Here is a 15,177-nt window from a genome sequence, read left to right on the forward strand (position 1 = left end):
GACCTGCTTCTCTGCTGGGGGCTAGAACTAGGATCTTTGTGTGGGTTCTTCCACATTGTACTATGTGCACTTAATCCTGTGCACCACCACTCGGCACCCCCAAATGCTTTCTACAAATATCTAGCACATATAAGTATTCTTTTCATAACCAAATCAGGTCATCTGCTATTCTCCCCCCCCCAAAAAAAAAAGAAATATTCAGATAGCATCCCATTTTATCCTAGATGCATGGGAACTTCAAACTTGGTGAAGCTTGCTTTGATTATCTACTTATAGGGGATGGATAGCATACTGGTTATGCAAAGAGATTTTCATGCCTGAGGCACCAAAGTCCCAGGTTCAATCTCCTGCACCGCCATAAGCCATAGCTGGGCAGTGCTCTGTTAAATTAAATAAATAAATATAAATACATAATCTACTTGTAGGCCAAGACTGAAACACAGTTCATAGCTTTTCTGGTAGATTTAGAAGTTATAGAACAATTAATTGTTTAAAACAAACAAAAAAGCAAACTAGAAAACTTTTTTATTTATTTATTTTTAATTTTTTTCCCTTTTGTTGCCCTTGTTTATCATCATCATTGTTGTTGTTATTGCTGTCATTGTTGTTGGATAGGACAGAGAGAAATGGAGAGAGGAGGGGAAGACAGAGAGGGAGAGAGAAAGATAGACACCTGCAGACCTGCTGCACTGCCTGTGAAGCGACTTCCCTGCAGGTGGGGAGCTAGGGGCTCGAACCAGGATCCTGATGCCAGGATTTGTAGAAAGCATTTAGGGGTGTACTTTCTGCCATGTGCGCTTAACCCACTGTGCCACCACCACCTGGCTCCCCAGAAACTTTATTTTTTGAAAAATATTTTATGTATTAAAATGAAAGAGAGAAATATACAGAGAGAAGCCAGAGCACTGCGCAGCTCTGGTTTATTGTAGAGCTAAGGACTGAACCCGGGACTTTGGAGCCTTGGGCATGAGAGTCTCTTTGCATAAACATTATGCTGTTTCCCTGACCCCACCAGGAAATTTTAAACATGATTATTAAGGTCAAAAATCAGTATTTCCTCTTGCTCCTGTAAAAGATATTTTACAGGTACCAAGCAGGCAGACTAGTGGAGCCATTAAGCACAGGGAAAATAGAAACATTCTGCAAGAGGAGAAGACACTGTGTTTGTTTATTTGTTTCTTCTCAATATTACCTACCATCCACTGATAATATATTTATTAATATTAACTCTGTGACTTTCTTTCTTTCTTTCTTTCTTTTTTTTTGCCTCCAGGGTTATCACTGGGGCTCAGTGCCTGCACTACAAATTCACTGCTCCTGAAGGTTTTTTGTTTTTTTTTAATGGATAGGGCAGAGAGAAATTGAGAGGGGTGGGGAGTAAATAACATAATGGTTATGCAAAGCGACTCTCATGCTGAAGCCTCGAAAGTCCCAGGTTCAATCCCCCATATTACAATAAGCCAGAGTTGAGCAGTGCTCTGGTAAAAAAAGAAAGAAAAAGAAAAAAGACAGAAATTGAGAGGGGAAGGGAAGATTGAGAGAAAGACAGGTACCTGCAGACCTGCTTTACCACTTGTGAAACAAACCTCCTGCAGGTGGGGAGCGGGGAGCCTGAACCAGGATCCTTGGACAGGTCCTTGCGCTTCATACTATGTGTGCTTAACCCGGTGTGTCACTGCCCAACCCCCCTTGACTTTTCAATAATAAGTGGTTGGAGCTTCCATATCTTCAAACGAAAAACAAAGTTAAAAATATTTTCCTTGATTTTTTTTTTTTTTTTTGGTGGGGCCAGCCATCACCAAGACTTCACTATTCTAGTCCAACTTTTTCAGACAGAAACATAGGGAGAAAAAGAAAGACACCATAATACTGAAGCTCTCCCCAGTGTGTTGAACACTGGGCTTGAATCTGGGTCTCACACACGACATATCAGGCACCCCATCCAGGTCAGCTGTCCTGCCAGCCCTTCCCTGTTAGGGTAGATAAATGCCTGGAAAATGTCTAGCATCTGTAAGCCACACAGTAGGCATTAAGTACTGACTCAGCTTCGTATTCATTTAGCCTGGGCATCTCACCTACATTCTGCAAGTCTGATGTTCTATGAGTGTTTTATTTCATATCAAACATATTCCTTGCAAGTCCAGCGCATTTGCACTCTTTGGCAGCAAGCAGCAAGTCTTATTACCGTAAGTGAAAGGGGACAGAACACAGGATGGCTCGCTGCCTTGAGGGGTAGCCAGAGCCGCTGAGTGCCCGGAACCAGAGCGGATTCTGAGAGTTCATTAAAGGAACTCATGAACCATCTGTTTTGAATGATGTCACTTGACCTGTCTTTTCCATCTCTCAGGATTCAAATGCCCAGAGCTGGGGTCCTCAAGGGTGTGGCCCCTGAACTTCCTTAGGAATACAAGTTCTCAGCCCAGGCTGCTGGATCAAACTCTGGGGTACGACCTCAGCAGTCTGTGAGCCAACTCTCCCCTCCCCGTTGGGGAACCACTAGCCCAGAGAATCAGCCAAACGGCCTGGTTTGGCTTGTATTTGTAACTTTTGCCTATAGAGTAGTAAGGAAGGGGTTGACAAGGGTCTGGGTTTCCAGAGCCACATGAAACGGTATTTGGGGAGGGGTGAGCCCCCCAAAACAGACAGATAGGCAGGGTAGTCCAAATGCAGGTACTAGACTACCATTAGGAATTCGTAGAGCATGTGTTAGACCCACTGAACCATCTCCTGGGCCTTCAGGATAATTGATATAACATTATATAGGTCTCAGGCATATAAACTTAAAATTCAACATCTTGATACACTCTATTATGTTTGCTGCTAATGTCTCAATTTTTAGCTAGTAGACTATATTCCACTATTGTTAAAACACAGTTTCTCTTATTTAACATATTTTTATTTATTTTTTAACTTACTTATTTTTATTTATTTTTTCATAGTACAGAGAGAAATTGAAAATGAAGGTGGAAGCAGAGAAAGATACCTGCAGTTCAGCTTCACTACTTGTGAAGCTTCCCCCCTGCAGGTAGGGACCACGGGCTCCAACCTGGGTCTTGAGACGATAACAAGAGCTCTCAACCAGGTGTGCCACTGTCCACCTGGCCTACATATTCCGCTTTTACTATAAGAATCCATTGCGGCGGGACAGGCAGTAGCACACTGGGTTAAGTGCACATAGTGAAAAGGGCAAGGATCCTGGTTTGAGTCCCCAGCTCCCTACTTGCAGGGAGGTCTCTTCACAAGTAGTGAAGCAGGTCTGCAAGTATCTATCTATCTTTCTCCCTTGCTATCTGTCTTCCCCTTCCATCTCAATTTCTCTCTGTCCTAGCCAACAACAACAGCAACAACAGCGGTGGAAGACAAAAAGAAGATGGGCAGCAGGAGCAGTGGATCCAGAGTGCCGGCACCTAGCCCCAGTGATAACCCTGAAGACAAGAAAAAACAAACAGCATCAGTTGCACTTAGCAGCCTTCAAACCCAACAATGGTTCATTCTTTTCTTTTCTTTTTTTTTTTTCCTTCAGGGTTATTGCTGGGGCTCAGTGCCTACACTATAAATCCACTGTTCCTGGAGGCCATTTTTGTTGCCCTGGTTATTGTTGTTATTGCTGTTGTTGTTGGATAAGACAGAGAGAAATAGAGAGAAGGAGAAGACAGAGAGGGGGAAAGAAAGATAGACACCTGCAGACCTGCTTCACCACTTGTGAAGCAACCCCCCTGAAGAGGGGGAGCCAGGGGCTCAAACTGGGATCCTTAGCCCTTGTGCTTTGTGCCAAGTGCATTTAACCCACGTGCTACTGCCTGGTCCCCAGTTCAGTCTTTTTAAAATTATATTTATTTTATTTTAATGAGAGAGAGATGCAGAGGAGCACCAGAGCACTGCTCAGCTCTGGCTGATGGTGGTGATATGGATTGAACCTGGGACCTCAGAACCTCAGGCATAAAAGACTTTTTAAGAAATTGAGAGGGAGAGAGAGAGAGAGAGAGAAAGAGAGAGAGAGAGAGAGATACCTGCAGCACTGCTTCACCATTCGTGAAACTTGTCTGCTGCAGGTGGGCACCAGGGTCTTAAACCTGGATCCCTGTACACTGCAGTGTATGTACTTTACCAGATGTGCTGCTGCCTGACCCCAAATGTATAATTATTGAAGAATATATACATACACATTTTTAAAAAATAAAGTCTATGCATTTGGACGAAACTCCCTTCAAGTTACAGTCAAAGATTATCCATCAGGCACCAGGAAGGGAGCTCAGTGGTACCCTGCATGGTTCACATTTATAAATCCCTGAGTTCCATCCTAGTGCTCTTCTCCACTCCCTTCCTTAAAAAAAAAACAAAAACAGATATCACTGTCACCTTAGTTCATGCCTCCTTTGGTATCAGTGATGTGTAGAATCTTGGGAAATAGGGGAGTCGGGCTGTAGCACAGCGGGTTAAGCACAGGTGGCGCAAAGCACAAGGACCGGCATAAGGATCCCGGTTGGAACCCCGGCTACCCACCTGCAGGGGAGTTACTTCACAGGCGGTGAAGCAGGTCTGCAGGTGTCTATCTTTCTCTCCTCCTCTCTGTCTTCCCCTCCTCTCTCCATTTCTCTCTGTCCTATCCAACAACAACAACAACAATAATAACTACAACAATAAAAAAAAAGAATCTTGGGAAATAATGTGAAAACTAACAGAAGAGAACTGTGATGACTCCTGTATGATGCACTTAAGTGGTGTGATTGATTTGCTATCTGGTTGGTTGGTGAGTTGGTTGGTTGGTTGGTTGAATGAGTGACTATAACAAGTGATATCCTGAATGATAGAGCTCTGGAGGAGCAGAAGGTTGTTCTGAGGTTCATGTTCACAGATAGCAGATGCTCAGTAAATAGCCACACTGCAGGGGCTGCGAGATGGCACACCCAGTTAAACACACATACTACCAAGTGCAAGGACCTAGGCTCAAGCTCCCATTTGCAGGGGGGTCTGTTTCACAAGTGGCAAAGCAGGTTTGCAGGTCTCTTTCTTTCCCTCCTTTTAAAAAATATTTATTTATTTATTTTGTCTCCAGGGTTATTGCTGGGACTCGGTGCCTGAACTATGAATCCACCGATCCTAAGGCTTTTTTTCCCTTTTGTTGACCTAGTTGTTTATTGTTGTTATTGTTGTTGGATAGGACAGAGAGAAATCGAGAGAGGAGGGGAAGACAGAGAGGGACAGAAAGATAGACACCTGCAGACCTGCTTCACCTCTTGCGAAGCGACACCCCCCCCCCCCTGCAGGTGGGGAGCAGGGTACTCGAACTGGGATCCTTGAGCCTGTCCTTGTGCTCGGCGCCGTGTGGGTTTAACCCACTGTGCTACTGCCCAGCCCCCTCTTTCCCTCTCTCTATCTCCCCACCCTCTCTCAATTTCTCTCTATCTTATCTAACAACAATAATAACTACAACAATAAAACAACAAGGGCAACAAAAGGGAATAAATAATAAATAAAATATTTTTCAAAAAGATTTAAAACAATTAGAGAGAAAAAAAGAAAAAAATGGCTGCTGGGAGCAGTGGATTTGTAGTGCTGGCACCAAGCCCCAGAGATAACTCCAGTGGCAAAGAAAGGAAGAAAGAAAGGAAGGTAAATTGAGGGGGTTGGGCGGTGGCACAGTGGGTTAAGTGCACGTGGTGCAAATCACAGGGACCGGCGTGGGGATCCCAGTTCGAGCCCCCGGCTCCCCACCTGCAGGGGAGTCACTTCCCAGGCGGGGAAGCAGGTCTGCAGGTGTCTGTCTTTCTCTCCCCCTCTCTGTCTTCCCCTCCTCTCTCCATTTCTCTCTGTCCTGTCCAACAATGAACAATGTCAACAACGGTAATAATAATGACCACAGTGAGGCTACAACAACAAGGGCAACAAAAGGGGGAAAAAATGGCCTCCAGGAGCGGTGGATTCATGGTGCAGGCACCGAGCCCAGCAATAACCCTGGAGGGGAAAAAAAACAAAAAAGAAAGGTAAATTGAACGAATAAATAACTGTCTATGTTGCTGATTCAGCAAGCTATATAGAGACACAGTTACACAAGCAAGTACAAACACATGCAGCTGAAGAAAGAAAGATGACGTCACTCAAGAAAGAAGTGAGGAATGTCCCCATAAGTGTCGGTAAATCTCAGCACAAGTGCCCACCCAGGGAACAGCTGCCTGGTCTAGTTGACTGAAGACCTGAGACATCTCTTCTCTGTTTTAATAGAAAAAAAATCACTCTGAGCACTTTGGTGCACAGAGCCCTTTAGAACTCTAATTACAGGTGACACACATGTGGGAAGAAAAATGGGACATCAAAGCTCTGAGCCAGTCGGTTGCGATTTATAAGGGCACTCACTTAATAGCGGTGAAGTGCCCTGAGCCTCTCAGAATTTCCTCCAAGCCCTTGACAGATGGACAGCTCAGGAACAGTCTCGGGGATGAAGTCAGGGGCTGCCCACATGAGCTTCTGGAGCACCAGGGTTCCGAAGTCTAATGTTTACGTTCAGAAAATTCTGCCAGGGTCAGTGACATCAGACCTTCTAAAGTCTGACTCTCTACCCCACATGTGTATTTGATCTCTCAACATTGTAGGGACAATGTTTCTTTTTTTAATATATTTTTATTTATTTATTCCCTTTTGTTGCCCTTGTTGTTTTATTGTTGTAGTTATTATTATTGTTCTTGTTGGATAGGACAGAGAGAAATGGAGAGGGGGGAAGGCAGAGAGGGGGAGAGAAAGATAGACACCTGTAGACCTGCTTCACCACCTGTGAAGCAACTCCCCTGCAAATGGGGAGCCAGGGGCTCGAACCGGGATCCTTAGGCTTGTCCTTGCGCTTCGTGCTACATGTGCTTAACCCACTGTGCTACCACCCAACTCTCCTCTCTGCTCTTCTTAACAAAGCTCGCCTTCGGGAGAAACTAGTTAACAAGCATCCAACCTTCTGGGTTATTACCCAGGTGTAAGAGAAAGGGATTGAGAGCTCCTGCCTTCCTTCCTTGGAGGGGCAGCAAACACAGGAATGCCTGACTTAACATCACCAGCAGATTCTTGGGAGCTGTGACTTTAAGCAAAAACATCTATGGATATAAAGAGCAGGTGTTCAGATAACATCATTTGGCTTGAGTTAGCCAGTAATTTTTTTCTCACTAATGTTATAAATAAATGGTATTGAATGGAATGACATCATGTGAGGACCTGCTGTGCCTACTCCAGTCCAGCTGTCCTGCCCCAACTCAGGGGAGAGTGGAGACTGAGATGCCCTTGGAAACTCACAGTATAGGTGCAGACCCACTGAGACCGAGACATAGTCATCAGCCTACAGAAGCTGCCCCACACAACCACACCTCCCAACAGTGCCAGGAAAGGCTCATGGAGAGCTGATTGTTTCATCCACTACATCTTGTCCCACTGTCAAGAAAAAAAAAATCCTACTAAAAGGCAGAAAAACAAATTCTGAAGAGGCAGAGCAAGCTGCAAAACTGGAATGGCAGGACTGTTGGGATCCTTAGGTAATTTTTAAAAAATTTTATTTACTTGTTTATTTGTTGTCATCAGGGCTTCATGCCTGCTCAACTGAAACCACAAAAGTCACAAAAAAAGGTAGAAGACAAAAATAGGAACAAGGATCAAAGGCAACAAATAGAAAATAGCGAGATGTTCGAGGGCCTGGAGGTGGCCCACCTAGTAAGAGCACACACACACTGTACCATGCGTGGACACCCAGATTCGAGTCCCCAGACACAGGAGGGATGAGTCGTGAACAGTGGAGTGGTACAATGGTATCTGTTCTCTCATTCTCACTCTCCTTTCATTCTCATCTATCTTGAAGATGAGAAAGAGAGAGAGAGATTGAAGAGAGACATTCCACAAGGAGTAGTAGAAGCCGCAGTGATAACCCTGGTGGCCAAATTAAGAAAAGGAAGGGGCGGAGGGCAGATAGCATAATGGTTATGCAAACAGAATCTCATGCCTGAGGCTCCAAAGAAAAGGAAGGAAGGAAAGGTGGGAGGGAGGGAAGTAAGGAGGGAATGAAAAAAGAAAATAGCACTCACTATGTTAGATACAGAATTAGCTCCATTAATAACCACTAGTGATTGGCAGAGTGGTTCCAAAACCTCGACCCAGCTAAAGGTTGTCTAAAAAAAAAACCTCATTTTAAGTATAAAGACACGTATAGATTAAAAGTAAATCGATGGGAGGAAATACACCGTGGAAGAGATAGCATAATAGTTACACAAAAAGACTTTCATGCCCAAGGCTCCCAAGTCCCAGGTTCAATCTCTCATGCCATCAAATGCCAGAGTTGAACAGTACTCTGGTCTCTTTTTCTTTGTATCCCTCTGCCTTTCATTCACTAATATTTTTTTAAAAAAGTATACATTATCAAGTGAAGTTACCAGGGACACAGAATGACATTATATAATGAAAGTGGCAACTCTCCAAGAAGATATAACCATCTCTAATATGTGCATTCTTAACTACAGAGCATCAAATCACAGGACACAAAACCTGACAGCATTGCAAGGAACAATTGATGAGCCTTCTGTAATAGCTGGAGATATCAACCCCTCACTCAGGAATGAGCAGATCCAGCAGGCAGAAAATCAGTAAGGACCTCGGTGAACTCAGTAGCACCATCAGTCAAAGGGTATGGTTGACATCTATAGACTGCCTCGTCCAATAACAACAGAATGCACCTTCTTCTCAAGCTCTCATGGGACAATCTGCAAGAAAGACCACATTCTGAGCCAAAACACAACTTATTTTTTAAAATATTTATTTATTTATTCCCTTTTGTTGCCCTTGTTTTTTTTTTCTTTATTGTTGTAGTTATTATTGTTGTCGTTGTTGGATAGGACATAGAGAAATGGAGAGAGGAGGGGAAGACAGAGAGGAGGAGAGAAAGATAGATACCTGCAGACCTGCCTCACTGCCTGTGAGCGATTCCCCTGTAGGTGGGGAGCAGGGGGCTCAAACCGGGATCCTTAACGCCAGTCCTTGCATGTGTGCTGTGTGTGCTTAACCCGCTGCGCTACCACCCGACCTCCCTTAATTTTTTTTTAAGGATGTTAAGACTTTTTCAGCCACCAGGTTCCAGATGCTACCATGATGCCAACTGGACTTCCCTGGACTGATGACCCCACCAATGTGTCCTGTAGCTCCACTTCCTCAAAGCCCTGCCCTACTATACAAAGAGAGAGACAGGCTGGGAGTATGGATCAACCGATCAACGCCCACGTTCAGCGTGGAAGCAATTACAGAAGCCAGTTCCACTTTCTACATCCCATAATGACCTTGGGTCCATACTCCCAGAGGGATAAAGAATAGGAAAGCTATCGGGAGGGGATGGGATATGGAGCTCTGGTGGTGGGAATTGTACCCCTCTTATCATATGGTCTTGTGTTTCCATTTTATAAATAAATTTAAAAAAAAAAGAAGAAGAAAGAGGGGAGTCGGGCTGTAGCACAGCGGGTTAAGCGCAGGTGGCGCAAAGCGCAAGGACTGGCATAAGGATCCCGGTTCGAACCCCGGCTCCCCACCTGCAGGGGAGTCGCTTCACAAGCGGTGAAGCAGGTCTGCAGGTGTCTAGCTTTCTCTCCTCCTCTCTGTCTTCCCCTCCTCTCTCCATTTCTCTCTGTCCTCTCCAACAACGACAACAACAATAATAACTACAACAATAAAACAACAAGGGCAACAAAAGGGAATAAATAAATAAAATAAATATAAAAAAGAAAGAAACTACATTTCTAAAAAAAAAAAAAGAAGAAGAAAGAAATTGCACCATGTCTGCTCTTAGAGCACACTGGAGTTAAACTAGAAACCAAAAACTGAAGGTCACTGGAAAAATCTCAGAATGCCTGGAGGCCAAACAGCATGTTTCTGAATAACACATGAAGAAGAAATCTCAAGAGAAGTTTTAAAATGCATTGTACTAAACAAACATGAAAAACAATTTATACAGGCAGAAGATGAAAAACAAGAACAGAAGAGAAAACACTCAGCAGATCCTGGACTGGAGCTGGTGGACTGCACCAAAGCAAAAGGCTCTGGTGGTGGCGGGGGGTGGGGGGTTCAGGTCCTGGAACAGGATGACAGAGGACCTAGTGGGGGTGTATTGTTATGTGGAAAACTGAAAAATGTTATTCATGTACAAACAATTGTATTTACTGTCAAATGTAAAACACTAATCCCCTAACAAAGGAAAAAGAACAATTTATCAAAATTGCTAAGATACTGAAAAAATGATGTTCAGTCTAATTCAGTGTCACTGAATGCCTATGTCAGAAAAAAAGAAAAATCTAATATTAATAATCCATTTTTCTTAAACCAGAGCACTGCTCAGTTTTGGCTTACGGTGGTGCTGAGGATTGAACCTGGGATCTTTAATGCTTCAGACATGAAAGACATTTTGTATAACCATTATGCTATCTCCCCAGCCAACCCAATAATCCAAATTTCTCTTAGGAAACTAAAAGTAGAAAATTAAATTTTAAAAAAAGCAGAAGGAAAGAAATAAGAATTATAGCAGAAACAAGGGAAATCGACGACAGGAAATCAATAGAGAAAATCAATTAAATTAAAAACTGCTTCTTTTTTTTAAGTCAATAAAATTGACAAGTCTCTATCAAGGAAAAGTAAAAAAGAGAGCACATAACTAATACCTGCATTAAAGAGGGCATATCACTACAGATCCCAAGGGCGTTACAAGGATAATCAAAGAATAGTATGAACAACTATGTCCATAAATTTGACAAACTACACAACATGTAGCAATCAAACTATCAAAATTCACACACATTAAAACAGGCACTCTTAACAGGCCTGTTTCTATTAAAGAAATTCAATAATCAATAATTAATAACCATCCCAAACAGAAAGCCCCAGGCCCAGCTGAGTTTACTTATTTGTTAAAATACTGACAAAACAAATTCATCAATGTATACAAATAATTCCACACTACAGCCAAGTGAGATATATGCCAGGTATGTAAGATTGATTCAACATTTTTCTTATCCTTCTCCTCCTCTTTCTCCTCCTCCTCTACCATCACTACCTTCTCTCTCTTTTATTGCCACCACAGTTAATGCTGGGGCTCAGTCCCCCCATCATCAATCCATAACTCCTGGTGGCCCTTGGTGTTTTGTTTTGTTTTTGTTTGGCAAAAACAGAAATTGTGGGAGTCGGGCGGTAGCACAGCAGGTTAAGCGCACGTGGCACAAAGCTCAAGGACGGGCATAAGGATTCCGGTTTGAGCCCCAGGTTCCCCACCTGCAGGGGAGTCACTTCACAAGTGATGAAGCAGGTCTGCAGGTGTCTATCTTTCTCTCCCCCTCTCTGTCTTTCCCTCCGCTCTCCATTTCTCTCTGTCCTACCCAACAACGACATCAAGAAAAACAATAATAACTACGACAGTAAAACAACAAGGGCAACAAAAGGGAAAATAAATAAATATTTTTTTAAATTAAAAACAAACAGAAATTGAGGATAGAGAGGGAGAAAGGGAGACATCTGCAGCACTGCTGCACCAGACTTGAAGCTTCCCCCTTGCAGGTGGGAAGCAAAGCCTTTAAGTAGGGTCCTTGCACACGGCAATGTGTGTGTTCTACTGGGTGTGCCACCTCTCAGCCCACAGTTCAGTACTTGAAAATCAATTAATTTGGGGCTGGGTGGTGTCTCACCTGGTAAAGAGCACATTACCACATGCGAGGACATGGGTTCAAGACCCTGGCCCCACACTGGGAGGGGTTGGAGGGCCTGAGGGTGGGCGGTGGAAACTTTAAGAGTTAAGTAGTATTGCAAATCTGTCTGTCTGTCTGTCTGTCTGTCTGTCTTTCTCCCTTTCTGAGATGAACTATCTCTTACTCTCTATATATTAAAAAAAAAAAAAAAAAAAAAAGGAAAGGGAAAAAAATGACCATCAGGAACAGTGGAATCATGTAAGCACTGAGCCCCACCCTAGTGGGAAAAAAAAAAAGAAAAATCAATTAATGTAATCCATTACATCAACCATCTAAAAAAAAAAAAAAGAAACAAAAACCACATAATTATATCAACAGAAGCAGAAAAATCACTAGACCATATCTAACACCAATTCATGATAAAAATCTCAGTAAACTAGGAATGAGAAGAATTTCCACAATTTAATGAAGACTACAAAAGACACTACAGCTAATATCATACTTGATGGTGAGAAACTAGAAAACTTCCCACCAAGATCAAGAACAACGCAAAGGTATCCTTTTTCACCACTGCTCTGCATGTCACACCGGAAGATTTGTCAGTTGAAGAAAACAGAAGCCTAACTTAAAATGATTCTTAGCTATTTTTCTCCTGGGATATTTAAAGGTAGGTTTAAATCCAAACTCTGAAACAGACCTCAGATCTCCCTTCCTTTTTTCCTTTCACCTCTCTCCCTCTCTCTCTCTCCCTCTCTCTCTCTCTCTTTCCCTCTCTCCCTCCCTCCCTTCCTTTTTTCTCTAAGGAAAGCACTGCTGTAACATTAGACAAGACAGATAAATGACCATTGCATTTCTGGACATTTATCTCAGCAAGTAAAAATTTATTTTTACACGAGAACCAACACACCATTGCTCATAATGGTTTGATTTCCAATAGCCCCCAAATGGAAGTTATTCATATGTTGTTTAATGGGTCTATGAAAACTATATCCCATCCAGACCACAGACAAATTCAGTGTCTTTATGGTGGTGACAGCTACATAAACCTACTTACAGAGGCAAGTAAATTACACAGGACTGGAGCCAGGTGGTGGTGCACCTGGTTAAGTAGATGTATTACTATGCACAAGGGCCCAGGTTCAAGCCCTTGTTCCCCACCTGCAGGGGGAAGGCTTCATGGGTGGTGAAGCAGGGCTGAAAGTGTCTCTCTGTGTCTCTCCCTCTCTTATCTCTCCTCCCTCTCAATTTCTCTCTGTTCTATCAGATAAATAAAGTTAATTTTTTAATTACACAGCACTTAACACATGCAAACACATCCAAGCACATGATAAAAGTAAAACTAGAGAAATCTGCTTAAGATTCACGGATTAACTCAAGATCAATACCCTCATACTCTACATTAATACTGTAATTTTGCCAAATGTTCCTTTCAGGGAACAGTGAGCAAATTGTAGCAGTGGTCCCTCTATGGTTTCTCGTTCTTTCCTTAAAATGTTTTATTCATTTATTAGTGAGAAAGATAATGAGGAGAGAGAGAGAACTGGACATCACTCTGGTCCATCTGCTACTGAAGATTGAACTCAGGACCTCATGCTTGAGAATCCAATGCTTTATCCACTGTGCCACCTTTCGGACCACCCTCTATATTATTTTTGCAGTTGCATGCGAATCTATAATGATCTCAATAAGCAATTCCCATTAAAAGGCAGCAGATGGTTGTCCAGGGGGTAGCACACTAGGTTAAGTGCATATAGTGCAAAGTGCAAGGACTTGAGCAAGGATCCCAGTTCGAGCCTCCGGCTCCCCACCTGCAAGGGGGCCATTTCACAAATGGTGAAGCAGGTCTGCAGGTGTCTTTCTCTCTCGCTCTCTGTCTTCTCCTCCTTTCTCACTTTCTTTTTGCCCTATCGAACAACAACAGCAGCAGTAACAACAATGGAAAAAAGATGGCTTCCAGGAGCAGTGGATTTATAGTGCAGGCACCGAGCAGCAGCGATAACCCTGAAGGCAAAAAGAGAAAAAAAAAAAAAAAGCAGTAGATGAAAAGGCAATTTTGGTCCAGAGGTCATTGCTTGCCCACCCCAGCTCTATGGCAATAATGATGGTGCAAATGTCAACTAACATCTATTTTGTCTTTCTTGTACAAAGGATCAAAATCCAGGGCAAAGTATGTATTCTACCACTGAACTACCTCATGTATCCCCTTCCTTTCCCTTTCAATAACAGAACATATATATATACATACATATATATATATATGTATGTATTTATATTTATATTAACTAGGTACATGTCAGCCTAGGTGAAAGACTATTTCCTAGCATTTCATGTAGCAAGCTGTGGTCACATGATTAAGTTTTCCAGTCTATAAATGTAAGTGGAAGTATTGAATGGTGATTCTGGTGATGTGGAAGTCTGTTGGCAATTTAAGCATTCTGTTGGATCATAAGACAGAATGCAAAGGCTCTAGGAAAGAATCCTTCTTGCCTCTCTTTTACTTCTGCTGGTTGTCAGCCATTCCTGGTGTTCCTTGGCTTATGTCAGTCTGCCTCCAAGCCCTGCCTCCATCTTGACATGGACATTTGCCCGCTGTGAGTCTGTGTCTGAATTTACCTCTTCAGTTAACCATTCATGTGGTCAATCCCATATGATTTCATCTTAACTCATTTATATTTGCAAAGACTTTATCTTCACATGAGGCCACATTCATAGATCAGGTGGAGATAAACTTTGGGGGAACATTATTCTACCCAGTACATATGTATTATTTGGGGCAATGACAGTCAAATTGCTACCATGAAATCATAAGGCTGAGGACTGAAAAAAACATTAAGGATGGTGGAATGAAGACGTAACCTGATCCTTAATGACGTAAATGAAGTATATGCATCACAGGCTCAATCCTGAACTTGCCTTCTGCAGGACCAATGGTTAACACACTTTCTCCTGTGGAGGGGAAGATAATCATATTTTAGGTTTTGTAAGCCATGTAATTTCTCTCACACCCATTCAACTGTGCTGCTATCATATAAAAAAAGCAGCTGGGATTTTATGTAAATAATTAAGCATGACTGTGCTCCAATAAAGTCATCACAGAAACAGATAGTGGACCAGCTTGGCATACACATGAGAGTTTGCCCACTCCTGCTCTGAACTTGGTAAATAATAGATGAGAGAGACAGCATAATAGTGAAAAAGACTGTCGTGCTTGAGGCTCTGAAGTCCCAGGTTCAATTCCCTACTCGACCATAAGCCAGAGCTGAGCAGTGCTCTGTTAAAAAATAAATACTAGCACACCAATGCTCACAGCAACAGTTTGTACTAACCCAAATTTGGAAGCAACCCAAGATGCCCAACAGCAGATGAATGGCTAAGAAATGTGCGGTATAGGGAGTCCGGCGGTAGCGCAGAGGGTTAAGCGCAGGTGGCGCAAAGCACAAAGACCGGCGTGAGGATCCCGGTTCGGGCCCGGGCTCCCCACATGCAGGGGAGTCGC

Source organism: Erinaceus europaeus, chromosome 6, assembly GCF_950295315.1.
Source record: "Erinaceus europaeus chromosome 6, mEriEur2.1, whole genome shotgun sequence".
Lineage (NCBI taxonomy): Eukaryota > Metazoa > Chordata > Mammalia > Eulipotyphla > Erinaceidae > Erinaceus > Erinaceus europaeus.